The sequence below is a fragment of the Bubalus kerabau genome, chromosome 19 (assembly GCF_029407905.1).
Source record: "Bubalus kerabau isolate K-KA32 ecotype Philippines breed swamp buffalo chromosome 19, PCC_UOA_SB_1v2, whole genome shotgun sequence".
Lineage (NCBI taxonomy): Eukaryota > Metazoa > Chordata > Mammalia > Artiodactyla > Bovidae > Bubalus > Bubalus kerabau.
The window spans coordinates 13,604,195-13,626,922 of record NC_073642.1 but is presented as its reverse complement, the minus strand read 5'-3'; the positions used below and the strand labels follow the sequence as shown (position 1 = coordinate 13,626,922).

The following is a 22,728-nucleotide window of genomic DNA, read 5'->3' as shown; positions in this document are numbered from 1 at the left end:
GATGGCGTACACAACGCATGTTCTGGTTATGTTCAAAGCTAAGGATGAAGTTCAGGCGGAGACTTATTGTTGCTATTGAGGACTTCTGCCTGCAGGTGGCAGTGCAGGCCACTGGATATGGCCTTTGGCCTTCTTGGGTACCAGTTTCAGAGGACCAGGAGCACATGGGAAACTTGTCTGCACGGCATTAATGTTTATCAGCCACTTTTGTACCGGTTCAATCCCCAGTATCATTTCCATACCATTTCCCTCTCCTTTCATCCTTTCTGATACCTTCTTTCTACCCATTAACTCTCCACCCATATTTTCAAAGTCCAAAACAGACTTGGAATAGAAATAAATGCATCCTTCTTTTCCCTCAAAACTCAAATCAGAGGCTTGAGAGTTAGCTAAAGAGAAGGAATTTGGTGCTTTGATTATTCTAGGATGCTCTGGTGTTTTGTCTATCTGAAAAATATTCTAGATATAATTCCAAAATACAGATTATCCTGTCTAAAGAATATTTCTCAGGTAGGTCTTCTGACCTCTTGATGAAGCTGCTGATCAAATCTATTTGTATCACTTTCTTCCTAGACTCTTCAGCTACCTCTCCAGGGCCCATGGAATTAATTTTCAGAGTGAAAACCTGATTCTAGACCAGTTCCCCTACTTCTTTGAGAGTGAAAGTTGCTCAGTCATGTCTGACTCTTTACAACCCTATGGACTATACAGCCCATGGAATTCTCCAGGTTAGAATACTGGAGTGGGTAGCCTCTCCCTTCTCCAGGGATCTTCCCAACCCAGGGGTTGAACCCAGGTCTCCTGCATTGCAGGCAGATTCTTTACCAGCTGAGCACATGGGAAGCCCCACCCCCCCACACTTCCTTACCATCCATCTATGCCAGGCTCCAGTTACCTGAGTACACCTATGAAAACACAGTGTCCATCCCCAAACCCAGCTCTCTTCTTGAAATGTTCTTACTCCTATTCTCTGCCCATAGAATATGCTCATTCTTCAGGTCCAGGTCCTCAGTGTAGACTTTTCCCACTTAAACCTCATACATACACTTCCACATACAGCCCTTAGCAACTCTGTGTATATGTTCATTGGTAGCTTGTCATTTCATTAGGTATCACGGTGGCAGTATTTCTCCCTGTCTTATTTATATCTGTACCCCAAGCACCTAGCATAGGGCCGGGATTATATGAATATTCAACTGGTATTTCTTGTAGGAATAATCGAATGCCTCTTTTCTAAAATATACCAGAACTGATATTCCCTGGGGAAGTTATAATTTGTGCAAATGTATCAGTATCTTTTAAGGCTCCTCGAAATCAGTCATGGCAGTAGTTCTCAAATTGTGGTCTTATGAACATTCAGCTTCAACATTACTCTCATTTTCTTTGAAATGAACACTCAACACCAAACTACAGAATCAGAAAGGTGGAGGGAAGAGTGATAAAAATCTGTGTTTTAACAAACCCTTCAGGTGATGAATAATAAAATTTGAAAAGCACTGCCTTAGAGGTTTACTTTAAATAAATCTATACATCTATGAGTAAATGAATCCCTCCCTCTTTTTTTCTGATTAGATTCTGGCTCATAGTTCGTCCATACAGCCATGATCACAGACAAACAATAAACACACTTTAGTTGATTTTTTTTCAAACTTAATTTGATCTGATCAATATCACATTATAGGAAAATAGCTAGAGAAAATGTTTCATAGCTTGACTAGACAGACCTTTGTTGGTAAAGTAATGTCTCTGCTTTTAAATATGCTGTCTAGGTTAGTCATTGCTTTAATTTCAAGGAGCAAGCGTCTTTTAATTTCATGGCTGCAGTCATAATCTGCAGTGATTTTGGAGCCTGAAAAAGTAAAGTCTATCTCTGTTTTCAGTGTTTCCCCATCTATTTGTCATGAAGTGATGGGACCGGATGCCATGATGTTAGAATTGAGCTTTAAGCCAACTTTTTCACTCTCCACTTTCACTTTCATCAAGAAGCTCTTTAGCTCTTCTTTGCTTCCTGCCATAAGGGTGGTATCATCTGTGTATCTGAGGTTATTGATATTTCTCCCGGCAATCTTGATTCCAGCTTGTGCTTCATCCAGCCTGGCACAAAGGAGGATAAGAGACTACTATAAACAACATGGGCTTCCCAGGTAGAGCTAGTAGTAAAGAACCTGCCTGCCAATTCAGGTAGACATAAGAGACATGGGTTCAGTCCCTGGACCTGGAAGATCCCTTGGAGGAGGACATGGCAACCCACTCCAGTCTTCTTGCCTGGAGTATCCCATGGACAGAGGAGCCTGGCAGGCTGCAGTCCATGGGGTTGCAAAGAGTTGGACATGACTGAAGCAACTTAGCATACACACATGTGTGAGCAACTATATGCCAATAAAATGGACAAATTGCTAGAAAAGTACAATCTCCAAAAATCAAACCAAAAATAGAAAATATGAACAGTTCAATAACCAGTATTGAAATTGAATCAATAATTAAAAAAAAAACAAAACTCCCCAAAACCAAAAGGCCAGGAGCAGATGGCTTCACAGGTGAATTTTTCCAAACCCTTGGAGAAGAGTTAATCTCTATCCTTCTGAAATTAGTCCAAAAAAAAAAAAAAAAGGAACACTTCTGAACTCATTCCATGAGATTTGCATCATCTGGATACCAAAACCAGACAATGATACCACAAAAAAAGAAATTACAGGACAATATCATTGATGAACATAGATGCAAAAATCCTCAACAAAAGACTAGCCAATTGCATGCAACAATACCTTAAAAGGATCACACACCATGATCAAGCAGAATTTATTCCAGGGATGCAAGAATTTTTCAACACTCACAAATAAACCAATTTGATATTTCACATCAATAAATTGAAGAATAAAAACCATATGAGCATCTCAATAAATGCAGAAAAAGCTTTTGATAAAGTCAACATTTATTTATGATAAAAAAAAAGACTCAAGAAAGTGGGCATAGAGGAAACATAACATCATAAGAGCCATATACAAGAAACCTACAGCTAATATCATGCTCAATGGTGAAAAGCTGAAAGTATTTCCTCTAAGATCAGGAACAAGACAGGGATGTCAACTATCACCATTTTTATGCAATAGTTCTGGAATTCCTAGCCACAGCAGTCAGAGAAGAAAAACAAATAGAAGGAATCCAAATTGGAAAGGAAGAAACAAAACTGTCACAGTTTGCAATGACAAGACACTATACATAGAAAATCCTAGAGACACCACCAGAAACTCAGCAGTGAATTTGGTAAAGTTGCAGGATACAAAATACAGAAAAATACAGAAATCTGTTTCTATACATTAACAACACTAGCTAAAAGAGAAAATAAAGAAATAATTCCATTTATCATTGACTGGAAAAGAATAGAATACCTAGGAATAAACCTACCTAAAGAGGCAAAAGATTACTACTCAGCAAATGGTAAGACACTGATGAAAGAACTTGAAGACGACACAAACATGGAGAGGAATACTGTGTTCTTGGGTTGGAAGAATTGACATTGTTAAAATGACCATATTACCCAAAGCACGTTTTCCTGCATTGGCAGGCAGGTTCTTTACCACTAGCACCACCTGGGAAGCCCAAGCAATCTACGGACTAATGCAATCCTTATCAATAGACCAATGGCATTTTTCACAGAACTAGAGGAAAGAATTTTAAAATTTGTATGGAAATACAAAAAAAAAAAAAAAAACCCAAATACCCAAAACAAGCTTGAAAAAGAAGAACAGAGTTGGAAGAATCACTGTCTCCCTGACTTTAGGCTGTACTACAAAGCTACAGTAATCAAAACGATATGGTATTGGCAAAAAAAAAAAAAAAAACCAAAAAAAAAAACAAAAACAGATACACAGATCAGTGGAACAGAAATAGCCCAGAAATAAACCAGCACACTTATGGTCAATTAGTATATACAACAAAAGGAAACAAGAATATAATGGAGAAAAGACAGTCTTTTCTTTTCAGTCCCAGGGGTACTGGAAAAATCAGACAGCTACATGTAGAAGAGTGAAACTAGAACATTCCCTAATACTATGTACAAAAATAAGCAAAAAATGGATTAAAGATCTAAATGTAAGACTAGATACTGTAAAACTAGAGGAAAACCATAAGCAGAATGCTCTTTGACATAAATCACAGCAGTATCATTTTTGATCCATCTCCTAAGGTAAAGGAAACAAAAGCATAAATAAACAAATGGAATCTAATTAAACTTAAAAGGTTTTGCAGAGCAATGGAAAAAAACCTACCGAAAAGGAGAAATATATGCAAGTGATTTGGTGAATAAAGGATTATATCAAACAGATATAAACAGGTCACATAACTCAATACCAAAAACACCAAAAAACAAACAACTCAACTGAAAAAATGGGCAGAATTGAATAACATTTTTCCAAAGAGGAAATGCAGATGGACAACAGACATGTGAAAAGGTGTTCAATAACACTAATCATCAGTGAAGTGCAAATCAAAACCACAAGATACCACCTCACATCAGTCAGAATGGCTATCATCGAAAAGAACACAAATAACAATTGTTGGTATGAGGTGGAGGCAAGGGAATCCTCATACACTGTTGATGAGAATGGGAATTGGGGCAGTCAAGATGGAAAACAGTATGGACGTTTCTCAAAAAATTAAAAACAGAACTACTCTTTGATCCAAGAATTCCACTCCTGGGTAGATATCTGAAAGAAACAAAAAACAGTAATTTGAAAAGATACATGTACTTCAGTGTTTATAGCAGCATTTATAATTCCCAAGGTATGGAATCAACCTAAGTGTCCATCAACAGATGAATAGGTGAAAAAAATGTGATCTATATATGCATATATATATTCACAATAAAATACTACTCAGACTGAATGGAAAAAGAATGACATTTTGCATTTTGAGCAACATGGATAGACTTGGAGGGCATTATACTAAGTGAAATAAGTCAGGCAGAGAAAGACAGATATCAGGATATCAAGCAGATATCACTTGTATGTGGGATCTAAAATATACAACCAACTAGTGAATAAAACAAAAACGCAGACTCACAGACATAGAGAACAAACTGGTAGTTACCCGTGGGGAGAGAGAAGGGGGCAGGGGAAAAACATGGGGAAGGGGAAGAAGAAGGGTTATTATGGGATTGTATAAATTATGTTGAAACTTCTAAAAATTATAAGTTACTATAGAGTACATCATGAGAAACACTGGACTGGAAGAAACACAAGCTGGAATCAAGATTGCTGGGAGAAATATCAATAACCCCAGATATGCAGATGACACCACCCTTATGGCAGAAAGTGAAGAGGAACTAAAAAGCCTCTTGATGAAAGTGAAAGTGGAGAGTGAAAAAGTTGGCTTAAAGCTCAACATTCAGAAAACGAAGATCATGGCATCTGGTCCCATCACTTCATGGGAAATAGATGGGGAAACAGTGAAAACAGTGTCAGACTTTATTTTTTGGGCTCCAAAATCACTGCAGATGGTGACTGCAGCCATGAAATTAAAAGATGCTTACTCCTTGGAAGGAAAGTTATGACCAACCTAGATAGCATATTCAAAAGCAGAGACATTACTTTGCCAACAAAGGTCCGTCTAGTCAAGGCTATGGTTTTTCTTGTGGTCACGTATGGATGTGAGAGTTGGACTGTGAAGAAGGCTGAGCGCCAAAGAATTGATGCTTTTGAACTGTGGTGTTAGAGAAGACTCTTGAGAGTCCCTTGGACTGCAAGGAGATCCAACCGGTCCATTCTAAAGGAGATCAGCCCTGGGATTTCTTTGGAAGGAATGATGCTAAAGCTGAAACTCCAGTACTTTGGCCACCTCATGCGAAGAGTTGACTCATTGGAAAAGACTCTGATGCTGGGAGGGATTGGGGGCAGGAGGAGAAGGGGACGACAGAGGATGAGATGGCTGGATGGCATCACTGACTTGATAGACTTGAGTCTGAGTGAACTCTGGGAGTTTGTGATGGACAGGGAGGCCTGGCGTGCTGTGATTCATGGGGGTCACAAAGAGTTGGACACAACTGAGCAACTGAACTGAACTGATAGAATTTAAAGCATCTTTCATTCAATTAAAAATAAACAATAGAGACAAAAATTTTTTAAAGTGAAGCAGACAAAAAATAGATAACATGGTTCATTTTATGCTATGTGTTTTTTAACCACAATTTTAACGATAAAAATAAAGGAATGGGAGGCAAGTGGTGGGGAGTTAAATATTAGCTTTGTTTTTGACAAATGACTTTACCTTTTTTTTTTTTTTGGTTTCATTTTTCTTACTTATTGGGGAAATTGACCTAAATAACCTTTAAGGTCCTTTCCAGTTCTAAAATGCAATTTCATAGCTATGGGGGACTATCTTATCCGTTGACTCAGAATAAAACAAAGTCCTCTATAGTACAAAATGTTGACCTCCTTATCGTCCCAAAAATCCCCCTACAATGCCCAATAGTATCGATGAGATAGTCTATTCACACTTAATGCTTAGTAATAAGCTTCCCACAAAGTAATTCATGCTGGAATAAAATGATGATAATTTGAACAAGGATAGAGTTTATCTTAAGGTAAATGAGTACCTAATTATTAAATATTCATATCATGGTCATTATATTTTTGATCATGAATATTGCCTTGAGGAAGAAAAATTAGAGCAAATTTCATCAGAAAAAAAGATATAATTATTTTAGAAATTATCCTAAGGTCAAATGAAGACAAAGAAGAAGTGATAGAGAGATGAAAAGGAAGAGAGAGGAGCAACGTTGAAGGTGAAGATTGGTGGGCTTTAGGAATGCACCAAAGGTGCTTCTGAGACTTCAGTACAAATGGATTAGAGTAACAATGATACCGTGAATATTTGTAGAAAGGATGGAACCTGTGTTGAAATACACAGATGAGAGCTTAGGTCCAGAGATAAAGACATCCTGATGAGACAGAATGGTTTCAGATGGAGCTGAGACAGAACGAGGAACGGCCAGGCTTGGGCTGAGCCTTGGAGTGTGGCTGCAGTTAGCCTAAGACATTACATTTGCAACAGGTCCTTTAGATGATATACAAGTCAATAAATGAGGAAGTTTGTGAAGACTGAAGAATAGGCCCTGAGATGGATGTAAACAGGAAGGATGAGGAAGTGGTGAGGACAGAGGAACGAGGCCAAAGAGGCAGAAAAACGAAAGTGAAAGGCTTAGTTGCTCCGTCGAGTCTGACTCTTGGTGAAAATGGCAACCTACTCCACTGTTCTTGCCTGGGAAATCCCACGGACAGAGGAGCCTGGAGGGCCAAAGTCCATGGGGTCGAAAAAGCGTCAGAGACGACTTAGCAGCTAAACAGTAACAACAACAACATTAGGAAAGAAAGCTGTGAGGATAAATGTTAAAGGAGAATTTATGAGCCAAACATATTGCTAAAACCAATAACAAAAAATTAGCCAACTGATGCAAACAGCAGTGTATTTGGAAGAACTGGGGGTAACTATCAAGATTCACAGGAAGATCAGATAGCTAGGCTCAGAAAAGGGCTGAGCCAAGGGAGATTGGTTTCAAAAAAGACATGAGTTCACACAACAGAATGAACTCAGGTTAGACCAACCACTGCTGGTGTGGCTGCCACTGGACTCTCACACTAACAGCACAGATGTCATCCTTCCACACTTACTGACAACTCAAAACTGTGAAACCCGCGACTCTTGTCCCGTGACCCAAAAGCCTGGTGGCACGTATCTTACTGGCTAAACCTCCATCACCTCACTCCCTCATTGCCAGGAATTTAAATGTACTTGACTCTCCTGCTTCGGCAGTCAGAGCTAAGGCATACTCAGTGTCCTACCAGGACACCCAGGGTGAAAAATCCCCTCAAATTGTAAGGCTCTTACAGCCAGGAGTAGCCAAGAGAAGAGAAACACATCCCCCGCACGTCACCTTACCACCTTCCAGACCTGCAGTTCGAAAACCAAAGCAGAACAAAGCACACAAAGGCAAAAGGCCTCTGCCTAACTTAGAACCAACTCACCCTTGTACAACCGAAAGTATTCTGCTCCCCAGACCAAGTCAATAAAATCTCTCCTGTTTAATCACGCTCCAGTCCCCAAGGCCCCTGGCTAATATCCATTCCTTTCATTTTGGTTTTGTAGCAATTTGATTCTGATGTATTAAAAACCACAAAATAATGACTGTAAGTGAAAAAAAAAAAGTTCCTTGCCATATCAGTACACAAAAGATGTTGCAGCCCTCAAGCTATCACATTGAAGTGGCCTGATGGTGAGCCCTGAAGGAACTCAGGGCAGAAACAGGATGTCTGCTGTCACGCCATCAGCCGTGGTACCACCCCGCAAGGGTACACTCCGGGGAGACACATGATGGGAAAAACGCAGGATACTGGCCCCAGATAGCTGCTGCTGCTGCTGCTGCTGCTAAGTCGCCTCAGTCGTGTCTGACGCCGCGCGACCCCAGAGACGGCAGCCCACCAGGCTCCCCCGTCCCTGGGATTCTCCAGGCAAGAACACTGGAGTGGGTTGCCATCTCCTTCTCCAATGCATGAAAGTGAAAAGTGAAAGTTAAGTTGTTCAGTCGTGTCCGACTCCCAGTGACCCCATGGACTGCAGCCCACCAGGCTCCTCCGTCCATGGGATTTTCCAGGCAAGAGTACTGGAGTGGGGTGCCATTGCCTTCTCCCAGATAGTTGAGGTTCTATCAAAGGAATGATTTCAGTGAGCCCAAACTATTGTATCTTCCCATGTGTAGGAAAGCACTAAGTTCACTAACTTGAGATGACTAATTTTCTATGATTAACATGTTAAGATGTTCTGACTACCTGATTTTTGCTTCAAAAATTGTTATATATATCCTGGCTCAACAATTACCTCTTCAGAATGTCCCAGACTTATGTCCTCAGTTTTGTCTGAGGAATAAAACAAATAAAACATAATTGTCAAACTTTTAGATTGTACTTTTTTTTTTTCAGTCAACATTACAAATGCATATGCAATCTTGATGGAAAGAGACAAAAATAAGGAAGTTAGTTGAAATATTTACATGATACAATGAGGAAGGAAATTCTGGGTAATGACTCCAGGCATTTTCTCTGCAACAGGTCTGTGATGTGTGTATGTGAAAGTCACTCAGTTGTGTCTGACTCTTGGTGACCCCAGACAGTGCATGGAGTTCTCCAGGCCAGAATACTGGAGAGGGTTGCCATTCCCTTCTTTAGGGGATCTTCCCAACCCAGGGATTGAACCCAGGCCTTTTGCATTGCAGGCAGATTCCTTACCAGCTGAGCCACCAGGGAAGCCCAAGAATACTGGAGTGAGTAGCCTATCCCTTCTCCAGTGCATCTTCCCGACCCAGGAATCCAATCGGGGCCTCCTGCATTGCAGGCGGATTCCTTACCAGCTAAGCTACTACTATAGGCAATATTAATGGCTTACCTATGCCACAGCTCACTGCTCCATGTCTTTGCTACTTTCTGCCACACTTTGGTATCTGGAGTGACTCAAAATGTCACACGTAAGTATTTTAGTGCCTAGTAGTCCTGCATGTGAGGGTTGCAACAGTCCTTCAACTGTCTTTCACTCACTTTTTCACTCTCTTTAAAAAAAAAAAACAAAATACTTCGGTTATGCTTTGGATAAGAACAGAGAAGAGATTACATGATATTAAATAAGCCCCACTGTATAATTATAAAATGATATCCTTTACCACAGGGCTTCCCTGGTGGCTCAGACAGTAAAGAATCACACTGTAAGATTTTAATTATAAGCCAGCCTATTCCTGATTTCTTCAGGAAGGCTTACGTAACATAAAATTATAAAAAAAGATGGCTGTATTCCCAGTAAGTAATTTAAATCCCCACTCAAATTCTACACAAGTGGTCCCAACTATTTATTATCAAAATAAACGCTTTTAACAAAAGCATGTTTAATAACAAATAGAGGTAACTCCATAGCCTTAAACCAAACCTTGGTTTTACCTAGGTAGATAGTGAATCATATTTGCTTTGCTTTGATTAAACTGTTTTCTATTCAGAGTAGTCTCTTGATGAAAGTGAAAGAGGAGAGTGAAAAAGTTGGCTTAAAGCTCAACATTCAGAAAATGAAGATCATGGCATCCAGTCCCATCACTTCATGGCAAATAGATGGGGAAACAGTGGAAACAGTGTCAGACTTTATTTTTCTGGGCTCCAAAATCACTGCAGATGGTGACTGCAGCCATGAAATTAAAAGACACTTACTCCTTGGAAGGAAAGTTATGACCAACCTATACAGCATATTCAAAAGCAGAGACATTACTTTGTCGACAAAGGTCTGTCTAGTCAAGGCTATGGTTTTTCCAGTGGTCATGTGTGGATGTGAGAGTTGGACTGTGAAGAAGCTGAGTGCCGAAGAATTGATGCTCTTGCACTGTGTTGTTGGGGAAGACTCTTGAGAGTCCCTTGGGCTGCAAGGAGATCCAACCAGTCCATTCTAAGCGAGATCAGTCCTGGGTATTCATTGGAATGACTGATGCTGAAACTCCAATACTCTGGCCACGTGATGCAAAGAACTGACTCATTGGAAAAGACCCTGATGCTGGGAAAGATTGAAGGTGGGAGGAGAAGGGTACGACAGAGGATGAGATTGTTGGATGGCATCACCGACTCAATGGACATGGGTTTGGGTGGACTCCCAGAGTTGGTGATGGACAGGGAGGCCTGGCATGCTGTGGTTCATGGGGTCGCAGAGTCAGACATGACTGAGCGACTGAACTGAACGGATTCAAAGTAGAATAGGAAGTATTTCACACTCAAAATTCTTATGCTATATGCAATGGTTATGGACTATATTGTGCCCCTTATTCATATGTTGAAGTTCTAACCCCCAGTACCTCAGAATGTGAGTATATTTGGCCTTCTAAAAAGTAAGTTGAAGTGAAGCAGTTAGGGTGAGTCTAATATGATCTGACTGACGTCCTTATAAGAAGAAATGTGAACATGTACAGAGACACCAAGGACCTATTGGCGCAGTGAGAAGGAAGTCACCTGCAAGCTGAGGAGAGGCATCTTAGAGAAAAACCAAACCTTAGAAAAAAACAAACCACAGCTTGGTCTTGGACTTCCAGCCTCCAGAACTATGAAAAAACTAATTTCTGTTGCTTAAGTCACTCACTCAGTGGCACTTTGTTACAGCAGCCCTAGCAAACTCATACAGCAACCAATTCAAAGAAACCAACAAAGCCATTAGTAAAGAAAAAAGGCTGCATTTATTGGTGTTTTAAATATTTTTCACATATTACAAGTGTATAAATTTTATAATTCTTAGTAAGAAAGCATACTCAAAAAAGCCCAATGGCAAATCAATTTTAAAATGTTTCTGCTCCTTTGGGGTAGGCTGTAAGGATCATCTTTAAAGTCCCCCAGGTTACTTGATTAGAAGACCAGATGTTTGCTGGTTGTAGTATTCTGAACTTCATTTATCTGAGTTGTTTTTCTTTCAGGAAAAGCTTTATTTGTTTAAGGGTGTCAGGCTTGACTTCCAAATTTAACTGGTCATTTACTGAGCATATCCATTTAAGTGTCTTAAGTCAACAGCTCCCAAATATGACTCGGAGAGAGCACCATACAGGAGATTTATGAATGAAGTAATCCCAAGGGAAAACTTGTGAGAAAGTGATGAAAGCAGGAAAAAGAAGGGAAGGAAGCCAAATAAAGGCATGGCTTCAGGCAAAGTTTTACAGAAATTCAGTTCAGTTTACCCAAGGAAGATCTCTAGGGTGTAGTTTGCACCTCAGCCCCTGTTTGACCCCAGGCAAAGGGCATAGAGCTTTCCAACTCCCAAATTCATCAGTCATTGGCTTAGAGGCAAGGAAATTCCCAGACCCTGCCAAAGACAGTCTGTTAAAAAAAAAAAAAAGCTATAGGTGCTGGTTATTGAGAGCAAAACTCACTAAAGACTTGGGTCCAAGCAATAGAATGAAAGGAACCAGGGAAATCTGGTGGGAATACCAACATGGTATTGTTGTTATTGCTGTTCAGTCACTAAGTTGTGTCCAACTCTTTGCATCTGTAGCACAATTCAAATCATATACATATACCAATATCATAACCCATGGTGGTAATCATTGGGTTATTCCATTATTTCAACTTTTTTGGAAGATTTTAGGCCATCCTGGAAAATCTTCATAACTTCTGGAGCTTGCATAGCTCTAAGAACATCAGCATTACTAAGATTTTTATTATGCCTAGATACTCCTATCATTTCTACTATGCCTTCTTCTACTCCCAAAATTCCTTCAGAAAAATTACCAAGCATTCCACCAAGAAAGCCACCTGGAATGAGTTAACTGAGCTGCAAATGTGAATGAGGTCATTTTCTTAATTTGTCTTTCTGATAGTTTGTTGTGAGTATATGGAAATGCAACAGGCTTTTGTATATTGACTTTGTATCCTCCACCCTTATTGAATTTACTTATTAGTGCTAACAGTATTTTCGTAGAGTCTCCAGGGTTTTCTATATATAATATCAAGTCATCTGCAAATACTTACAATTTTACTTCTTCCTTTCTGATTTGAATGCCTTTTATTTCTTTTTCTTGCCTAATTGCTCTGGCTAGGACTTCCAATCCTGTGTTCATTATTATGTCACATAAAGATGGTGAAAGGGGGCGTCCTCATTATGTTCCTGATCTTAGAGGAAAAGCTTTCAGTTTGTTATCACAGAGTGTGATGTTAACTGTGAGCGTGTCATATATGGCCTTTGTTATATTGAGGTACATAGAATATCATTTTATTCTTCCTTCCATGGGGCCCTCTCACACTCTTCTCAAGTCTTCTTTACCTTTTCCTTCCACCCTTTGATCTCTTTCTCTCATGACATTCTTCATTCATACCCCCTGATGTTCTATATTTTTCTGTGCTGTTCGCTTTGAATTTTTTCCCCAGCATTGTGCTGGTCTCATTACAATAATCCAGTTTACAAGCAAGAACAAAATCATAGGCTGCTTTTTCTGTGTCTCAGGAGAATGTGTGCTTTCTTCTGTCACTTAAAGCTGGTCTGAATCAGGACTTGTTTTCATCTCTAGGACACAGCTTGGGATGGGAGTATTAATATTTAGCCTCTGTGTGTTGGAGAATTTGGCTTAATATGTTATGGCAGAAGTAGGCATGAGACGTGAGTCATATCCTGATACAATTTATCTGTGCCTTCGGAGCCTGCTGAGACCTAACCTTTATGTAATTCCACATGATGATGCTTGCTAAGTAGAATAGATATGCAGATCATAATAAGTAACTCTGGGCTTATGGTCACCTGGTTTTGCATAACCAGGAAATTAACTTTTATCCAGGCTCAGTAGCAAAACAAAAGCTCTTTCTGTAAAGGAGAATAACTTCCTGTTGAAGAATAACTCTAGTAAAACCCCGGTGGTCTGAGATTCTCCTATTGGAGGTTGTCATAGTCTCATACAACACCTTGACCGACTTCCACAATTCTAAGTACCATCCACTATGTGTGTCTGTGCATGAGTGCTGTGTGCTAAGTTGCTTCAGTCGTGTCCGACTCTGTGCAACCCCATGGACTGCAGCCTGCCAGGCTCCTCTGTCCATGGGATTCTCCAGGCAAGGATACTCGTGTGGGTTGCCATGCACCCATTCACTTCTGCTAACTGCTGCTAAGTCGCGTCAGTGGTGTCCGACTCTGTGCGACCCCATAGACGGCAGCCCACCAGGATCCCCTGTCCCTGGGATTCTCCAGGCAAGAATACTGGAGTGGGTTGCCATTTTCTCCTCCAATGCATGAAAGTGAAAAGTGAAACTGAAGTCGCTCAGTCGTGTCTGACCCTCAGCGACCCCATGGACTGCAGCCTTCCAGGCTCCTCCCTCCATGGGATTTTCCAGGCAAGAGTACTGGAGTGGGGTGCCATCGCCTTCTCCACACTCATTCACTAGAGCTACTTAAACTGCAATCTGGACTGTCTGGGGGAACTTCTTTTGTGCTGGGCCCCATTCAGATTGGGAAGTTGTATCAGGTTCCTACAGTCATTGTAACAAGTCGCCACAGACTTGGTGCCTTGACAACACGGATTTATTCTCTCCCAGGCCTGGAGGCCAGAGGCAAAAATCAAAGAGTTCCAGAGCTTGGTTCCTCCTGGAGGCATTGAGGGAGAATCTATTCCATGCCTCTCTCTGGCTTCTGATGGTCACAGAAATCCTGCGCACTCCTTGGTTTGCAGATGTAACACTCCAGTATCTGCCTCTGTGTTCAGGCCGCTTTTCCCTCTGTGTCTTCTTATATCTTCCCCTTTCTCATAAGGACACTGCCCTTGATTTAGGGCATGCCCTAAATCCAGGATGATCTCATCTCAAGATCCTTGACTTAATTACATCTGCAAAGACCCTTTTGCCAACTAAGCTCACATTCACAGGTCCTTAGGACACAGGTGCATATTTCAGTCAACTACAGAAATCTTTCTGATTAGTCAATTATTAGTTTTAAGTATTCATCCAAATAAAGTATGTGTTCTTAATAATACACAGTTCAGGGTGAAATAACCTGTCCTTTACTTTGGAAAAAAATATCCCAACCTATCTCTGACTATGAAGTAGAAGTTACATTTTCAGAGTTGATCTCTCACACCATGACATGCATGAGTTTTATTAAGATCAAAGAATTTGCTTCTCTCCGGAATCTAGGAGCTCAGGTCACCAACATATTTGACCTATGTGATATCATGTGAGTAGGTAAGACGGTCACATCTCTGTATATTAAGTTGTGGGAAGAGCCAAACAGTTGAAATCACTCCAAGATAAGAGGGAAATGGCACACTGGAGGGTATCTAGCTAATTAAGTTAAAATATTCCAGTGGATCAATAGGAGGACTTTTTATTGATTTGCTCCTTGAATAAGATTACATCCAAGTAGAAGATGCAACTGAAATTGCTACATGCTAAGCTTAGGAGAACTTATTTTCATCTCTAAGACCAGCCTAAGACCAACTGACTCTGGACAAATTTGAGAGTTAAGTAAAAATAAAATAGAAATAACGATCCCTGTACCTTTCGAGAATTTTAATGATAGCATTAACTTCAGGAACTTCTCCATGGAAATTTTAACACTTTTGCATTATTATTTGGTAGTTAGAGGGAGCTTCAGGGGCTTCAACTTGGCTCTTCCTACCTTAATAGCCCTTATATTAAATATAATATAATATTTATATTATATTATATAAGCAAGGACTTCCCTGGTGGGCCAGAGGAAGCAAGGGACTTCCCTGGTGGTCCAGTGGCTACTCATGCTCCCAATGCAGGTAGCTCAGGTTCAGTCCCTGGTCAGGAAATTTGATCCCACCTGATGCAACTAAGGATCCTGCTGATAACTGATAAGTCGCTTCAGTTGTGTCCAACTCTGTGCAACCCCATAGATGGCAGCCCACCAGGCTCTTCCATCCCTGGGATTCTCCAGGCAAGAACACTGGAGTGGGTTGCCATTTCCTTCTCCAACACATGCATCAGTAGTGTCTGACTCTATGCGACCCCATGGACAGCAGCCCACCAGGCTCCTCTGTCCACAGGATTCTCCAGGCAAGAATACTGGAGTGGGTTGCCATTTCACAACTAAAAAATCCTAAATGCTGTAAATAAGACTCAGCATAGCCAAATACAAATAAATAAATATTCTTTTAAAAGAGAGAATACATTTGTCCATGATAGAGGACATATGTAGCAACTGTATGTTCATGAACTAGATAATTGATGACAAAAACAGTTTGTGGCCTACTAGAGGAGGGCATGGCCACCCACTCCAGTATTCTTGCCTGGAGAATCCCATGGACCAAGGAGCCTGATGGGCTACAGTCCATAGGGTCACAAAGAGTTGGACACGACTGAAGTGACTTAGCATGCAGAATTATGAGAGGCATTTGTGGATGAAACCTCCGTTGACCCTTGTAGGACATTATTCTGACCGATGGAAAACAGTGGTCTTCTGAGTTCCTAAGACCTGGTGTAACATATAGCTAGAGCCGACTCACTGGAAAAGACCCAGATGCTGGGAAAGATTGAGGGCAGGAGAAGGGAACGACAGGATGAGATGGTTGAATGGCATCATTGACTCAATGGACATGAGTCTAAGCAAACTCTGAGAGACAATGGAGGACAGAGGAGCCTAGTGTGCTGCAGTTCATGGGGTTGCAAGGAGTTGGACACGACTTAGTGTCTGAACAACAACAACAACAACAAAGAGCTAGTGTCCAGCGATCCTCAAAAGATCGATCTCACTTTCCTAAGGGAAACAATGGCCCTGATGAATAGCTTCAGGAATGTTGGATAAAAGTTTCAATATGTGTACTTCTGACTTTTTTTTTTTTTTTTCCCAAACCTATTCTCAAGGGAAACCCATCTGGGAATTAGGCAAATTTTGATTCAAATTAGGCCTCTATTCTCTAGACCAAGAGTTATTTTTCTATCATAAACACCAGGGAAAGGAGTATTTCCACTTTGGGGAAGATAAGACTAGATGTTTTCTTCCCTGTTGCTCTCACTAAAGACAACTAAAATCTCCATTAGAGAAGAAACAGACACATTCGGAAGTACAGTTGGAGACAGTCCATCCATGCTCTGCGGGGGTTGATTTTCCTCTCTATGACCTCAGTCCCTGAAGATGCTCTTGCTTATCAACTGAAATTCAGCAGACTCTCTGGGGCTTGCACTAACATGGAACAAGAATAATTAGTTCAAGAATGACAGTTCTATTATAACTCGACTTTTATCTCCTGAGATGTCCAGACACTTTGCAACATTCAGATTGGAGCTTTGTTTGAAGGTGGCACCCACAATGAGAGGAAGTGGGAAAACCCTGTGCCGAAGCAGATGTAGGAAAGGAAAATTTGATCTGGTTCCTGCCCTTGTATGTACATAATTGATGGCATTATGTCCATAAATGTGGGGGTTTACAGAATGCACTAGTAATTTATAACTTCACACTGACAGATATAAGCTTTTTTAAAGGAAAAGCATTTTGAAAGGAAAAGGAGTGATTCTTATCATCTTTGGTGTATTCTAGGCCTCAGAACTTGATCATAAATTATAAGCCAAATCCATTTAATAGTTCATGCTAACCAACCTTCCTGCTTTGTCTCAGAATGAGGGGTTTCATGGAACATAGGAATTTCAGTGCTGAACTTGAAACAGTCCTGAGCAAAATGGGATGAATTGGTCACCTTACCTAATACAAATAGCTATCGTATACCAAGGGTTGGCAAATGACATGCTGCTTATTCCTTGTAAATAAAGTTTTTTTGGAACATAGGCACAGCCATTCACTTATGTATGGTCTGTGGTTGATTTCAGTTGCACTGGAAGAGTTGAATCACTGTGAGACGGTATGCCCTGCAAAGGTGAACATATTTAGTATTTGGTTCTTTACAGAAAAAGTGTGTCAACCCCTGATCACATCACCTGGAGGAGATCTTGAAGAGGAGCTCTGTGCAAAGATAGCTAAAGGATTCATTAGGGATGACCAAACCTACATCTGAACTAAGTACCATACATATATTACTATATGATTGACTGGTATAAAATGGCTTTAACAAGCACATCTCAGAGATACTGTGCATTGCATTCCAAACCATTGCAATAAAGTGAATATTGGAGTAAAATGAGAGTCACACATTTTTTTGTTTGTTTGCCAGTGCATATAAAGTTGTGTTTTCATTGTAGTCTATTAGATGTGCAATAGCATTATGTCCCAAAAGTTTATATATCTTGAATAAAAATATTTTATTGATAAAAAATGCTAATTATTATGTGATCCTTCAGCAAGTTGTAATCTTTTTGCAATAGCAACATCAAAGATCACTGATCACAGATCATCGTCACCAATATAAAAGTAGCCAAAAAGTTTGAATTATTGCAAGAATAATCAAAATATGACACAAGGACCTGAAGCGAGGAAAATCTGTTTGAAAGATGGCACCAGTAGACTCGCTTGACCCAGGAGGCCACAAAACTTTAATCTGCAAATAATGCAGTATCCACAAAGCACAATGAAGTAACACACAATAAGACAAGCTGTGCCCACTCAGGTGAAGTTCTGATACAGATATTAATTGGCTCCTAAATAAGAAGGTAATGACTCTTAACCAGAAAGAACATGACAAGAGCTGTTACTGGATTCTACGTACAATTCTCTTTTTTGTCTAAATTCTCTTTGCCCTGGAATTTAGATTCATTGCATTAGAATCACTTGTAGGTCTGTAGACTCTCTCAGTTCTCAAAGTCTTAAAAATCAAGATTTTAGTCTTATTATCTCAGAGGATGACTGCTTCCTATAGCTGTTCTTGCCACGAGGCTGGCTGCTTGCTCTGTTTATCAAAATGGACCCTAAAATCAGACCTCAGTTGGAAATATAGTTCTGCCATGGACTTCATTAAAATGAAATATTTGTAAAAACCATTTAAAAAAACAGAATATATTCTGTTTCACAAAATCAGACCATGGAGAACAGACTGCTGGTTGCCGAGGGGGAGGGGAGTGGGAGAGGGTAGAGGCGGAAGTCTGGGATTAGCGGATGCAAACTGTTACATATAGGATGGGTAAATAGCAAGGTTCAACTGCATAGCACAGGGAACCCTATTCAGCATCCTGTGATAAACCATAATGGGAAAGAACATGAAAAAGAACGCACATACGTGTATGACTGAGTCACTGTGCTGCACAGCAGGGTGCAATACAGCATTGCAATTCAACTATACTTCAGCGAAAATAAATGAGAAAAAAATCCTCTTCGGTTAAATGCAGAATCTAGCAGAGGTAGTAACCTACTCCATGCATCATTATAACTTAAACATTTTAATGTTGCCAAAGGATTAAGCTTTGGGAAGCATGTACTAAACAATCATTTAACTAGCTACTGCTGTTATTAACATCAGCATTATTAATAATTCCTTGAATCATTAATTGCCCAATTATTCTGGACTTTCACTTTCTGCTTGATGTCTGTATTAGTCAGGTTCTCCAGAGAAAGAGAACCCATCAAGGAGAGATATATATATATATACATAAGCTGCCAGGGAAGCCATTATCTAGACATATATAGATAGACAGATATGGCAGTGCGCCATGTGCAGAGAGGCTGTGGCTGGCACTGCGATCTGAAGCATGAGCAGTAAAGCCATGCTGGACCCTCAGCCCGCCTGCCCCCCAGAGGAGATTCCCTATATATATATAGGGCTTCCCTTTTCCCTAATGGCTCAGTTGGTAAAGAATCTGCCCGCAATGCAGGACACCTGGGTTCAATCCCTGGGGCGGGAAGATCTCCTGGAGAAGGAAATGACAACCCACTCCAGTATTCTTGCCTGGAGAATCTCATGGACAGAGGAACCTGGTGGGCTACAGTCCATGGAGTTGTGAAGAGTTGGACATGGACTGAGCAACTAACACACACACACACACACACACACTATATATATATATATATATATATATATATACACACATATAATTTATGCTACATAGATATATGCAAGTTTTGTTGTTGTTTAGTCACTGAATTGTATCCAACTCTTTTGTGACCCCATGTATTGATGATTTCTTATAAGGAATTGACTGATGTGGTTATGGATGCTGAAATTGACATGCTGGAGACCCAGGAAAGCCAGTGAAGTAATTGAAAGGCCTGAGAGCTGATGGTGTAGATTGAAGTTTGGGTCTGAAGGCCAGAGAAGCAGGAGTTCCAAGGACAAGAGAAGATCGATATCCCAGCTCAGCAGTCAGGCAATGAGGGAATTCAAACTTCTGTCTTTCTGTTCCATTCAGGATGTCACAGATTGAGTGATGCTCTCTCGATGGGGAGGTGATCTGCTTTACTCAGCTCTCCAATTCAAATGCTAATCTCTCCTGGAACATCAAATGCTAAACACCCTCACAGGCACACCCAGAAATAGTGTATAACCCGGGCATCTCATGGCCAGTCTAACTGACCCATAAAATTAACCATCACATGTCCAAACTGAAACAGGTAACATTGTAGACAGAAAAATGAACACTTATAATTCCTGTCCTGAAGGTCTTTCCAAGGAGCACTTGCTCACAGGCCTTAGAATTGAACCTCATGGGACCCGTGGAGCACCCCACTTTATCCATCTCAACAACTCAGCAAGACAGGCAGAGCTGGCCCCCAACTATCTGAGCAGGGGGCCAGTCACACAGGGCAGTAAGTCATCGCCTCACGTCACACAGTTCATAAGCCAAGTCGTGCGCAGCCAAACCCTGTCATTTTCTCCAAGTCTAGTGCTTTCTTAGCTGTAATTTATGGTCTCTGGCATCCTGGGTGATAATCCCCAGGACAGCTTTGAAACAAAAAGCCTTATGTGGTTTTAAATATTGAAATATTTCTCTAAATGTCCTTACCAAGAACAAAATAATTTATTCCCCAAAGAAGATAAAATAAGAATTTTTTCCTATCTATCCTTTTGTAAGTGATGCACTCAAGACCAAACTTGCTGCCTCCTAGGGCATTAGGACTGGCATTTTTCTCTCAGACCCTCCAAAACCGTGTGAAGATTAGAGGACATTTGACAAAAACACAAGCCTCAGAGCATGGGGATAGAGGCCTTACCTGCCCCAGATACCGATCTAACTGACAAAATAGCCTTTCTTTCTTTCAGATTTCTCTCATGAAATCCATTTTGACCCAGAAAGTTTATTTTGGATGATCAGAGAGTTTTGGAGTTGGAGGACTTCAGAGGTAAGTCAGAAGAACCCTATTGTGTTGTCAGGGGGTAAAGCTACATGACACGCCCCAGGTCACACTCTTATGGGAAACACGCTGAAACCACCTGCCCTGGCCAGGCAAGGGAGGAGCTGCTTATCTTACAACAGAAAGTCCTGGTAACAGATGAGGAACTATCAATCTACCACAAACTAGAGTAATTCAGGAAGGGTCAAGAGGAGAGAGAGGAGACGCCAGCCCATATGTCCTACCAACCCCCCAGAATCCTCTTCGCTGGCATCCATCTGGGCTGAGGGATGTGCACCCACCCGGAAGGATGCTGAGTCAGAATGCCGGGCCAGAGACAACCCAGAAACGAACTGCATCACCATAAAACCCAAGACGTGAGCCACGTGGCAGAGTGAACCTCCTGGGCTCTCTTAGCCTCCTGCTTCCTCCCCTCAGATGCCCCTTCCCAATAAAGTCTCTTGTTTTCAGCACGTGTCTCCTCAGACAATACATTTCCAAGTGTTAGACAAGAGCCTACTCTCAGGCCCTGGAAGCGGTCCCCCTTCTTGAGTGCATGAGTGCATGCTCAGTCATGTCCGACTCTTTGAGACCCCATGGACTGTAGTCCGCCAGGCTTCTCCAGCCATGGGATTCTCCAGGCAAGAACACTGGAGTGGGTGGCTGAGCTCTCCTCCAGGGGATCTTCCCGACCCAGGGATTGAACCCACGTCTCCTGCATCTCCTGAATTCCAGGCGGATTCTTTATTGTTGAGCCACTGGGGCACCCCACCCCCACCACCACTTCCTGCAACACCAAAAGGAAGTAGAATTTCACTGATGTGATTTAACCTCTTGAATCTTGGTTCCGTGCCCTCTCTTCTGTGAGTCTTTCCCCATAAGTCTCTTATTATGCTTTTCATACCAGCACAAATGACCTTCCCAGAGAGCTATGAGCCACCTGCACGCAGAAGTCAGTTCAACCTTAAAGACATCTGTCTGGCTGTCAAGGCTTAACCTTGGGTAAGACCTGAGTTCCAGCTTCCATTCTAACTCCCTTACTTTTCTCTTCTGCTCTGTGACTTGGTTCCTTTCCCTCCAAGTGGGCTTGATGAAGTTTGCCTTTGTCTGCACTCAGGAAATTATTTAATACGATACAAGGTCAGCTGTGAAAGGGTACAGGACAGATAGCAGTGATCACCTGGTGAAGGAGCAAAGCCCCGCGAGGGAATACGAAAGCACCTCTTCCGCTGCCGAGGAGCAGCACCGAGGGAAGCAAGTGGTCCGTCTGCGTTGCTGTCAATAAACTCGAGGCACAGGCTAGTGGAGATCCCAGAAGGGAGCTGAGTCTGTGAAACAAGGAAACGAGGTTTGTAGAGAGCAGAGTCTTCCTGTGGTATTGTAATTAGGTCTCAGACACCCAGCCAGGTGAACCTGGGTTGACATCCCGTCCCCAAACCTTGTGAATTTTTGATGTTGGTCACACTGCATACCCTCTTTGAGCCTTAGTTTATTTTCAACAGAAAAAAAAAAAAGGAGTTAAAACATACACCATAAAATAATGCTTTTTTATAGCACTTTGCTATATTATTATGGAGCCTGGAAACAGTGTGTGACACTGAGCATGAAAATTTAAGAAATATTGCTGCTTTTGTTATTATTATTACTATTATCACATCACTAGCGCTTCTATCATTATCATCCGGGCTTAAGTCATCATGGTTTATCCTCCCTGGAAAGGATGAGTATATCATCTCAACTATGTGATGGTTTAGCCGCTCAGTTGTGTCCGACTCTGTGTGACCCCATGGGCTGTAGCCTGCCACACTCTTCTGTCCCTGGGATTTCCCAGGCAAGAATACTGGAGTGGGTTGCCATTCCCTTCTCCAGGGGATCTTTCCGACCCAGGGATTAAACCCATGCTTCTTGCACTGCAGGCAATCGCCTGAATTGCAAGTGGATTCTTTACCAACTGAGCCACCAGGGAAGCCCCAGCTCAAATACATATGTAAACTATTTATATTTTATTTTATT

The 22,728-nt window shown here is 41.2% G+C and overlaps 1 long non-coding RNA gene across 1 annotated transcript in view; it reads right to left on the bottom strand.

Moving 5' to 3' along the window:
• LOC129634060 (uncharacterized) overlaps positions 1–21,961 on the bottom strand; it is a 42,301-nt gene extending 20,340 nt beyond the window's left edge. Inside the window, exons 1-2 of the long non-coding RNA XR_008705396.1 lie at positions 21,757–21,961; positions 9,436–9,595 (exon numbers count right to left, since the gene is read on the bottom strand). This is a non-coding gene — a long non-coding RNA (uncharacterized LOC129634060). The remainder of the gene's footprint in view (positions 1–9,435; positions 9,596–21,756) is intronic.
• Positions 21,962–22,728: the final 767 nt, after the last annotated feature.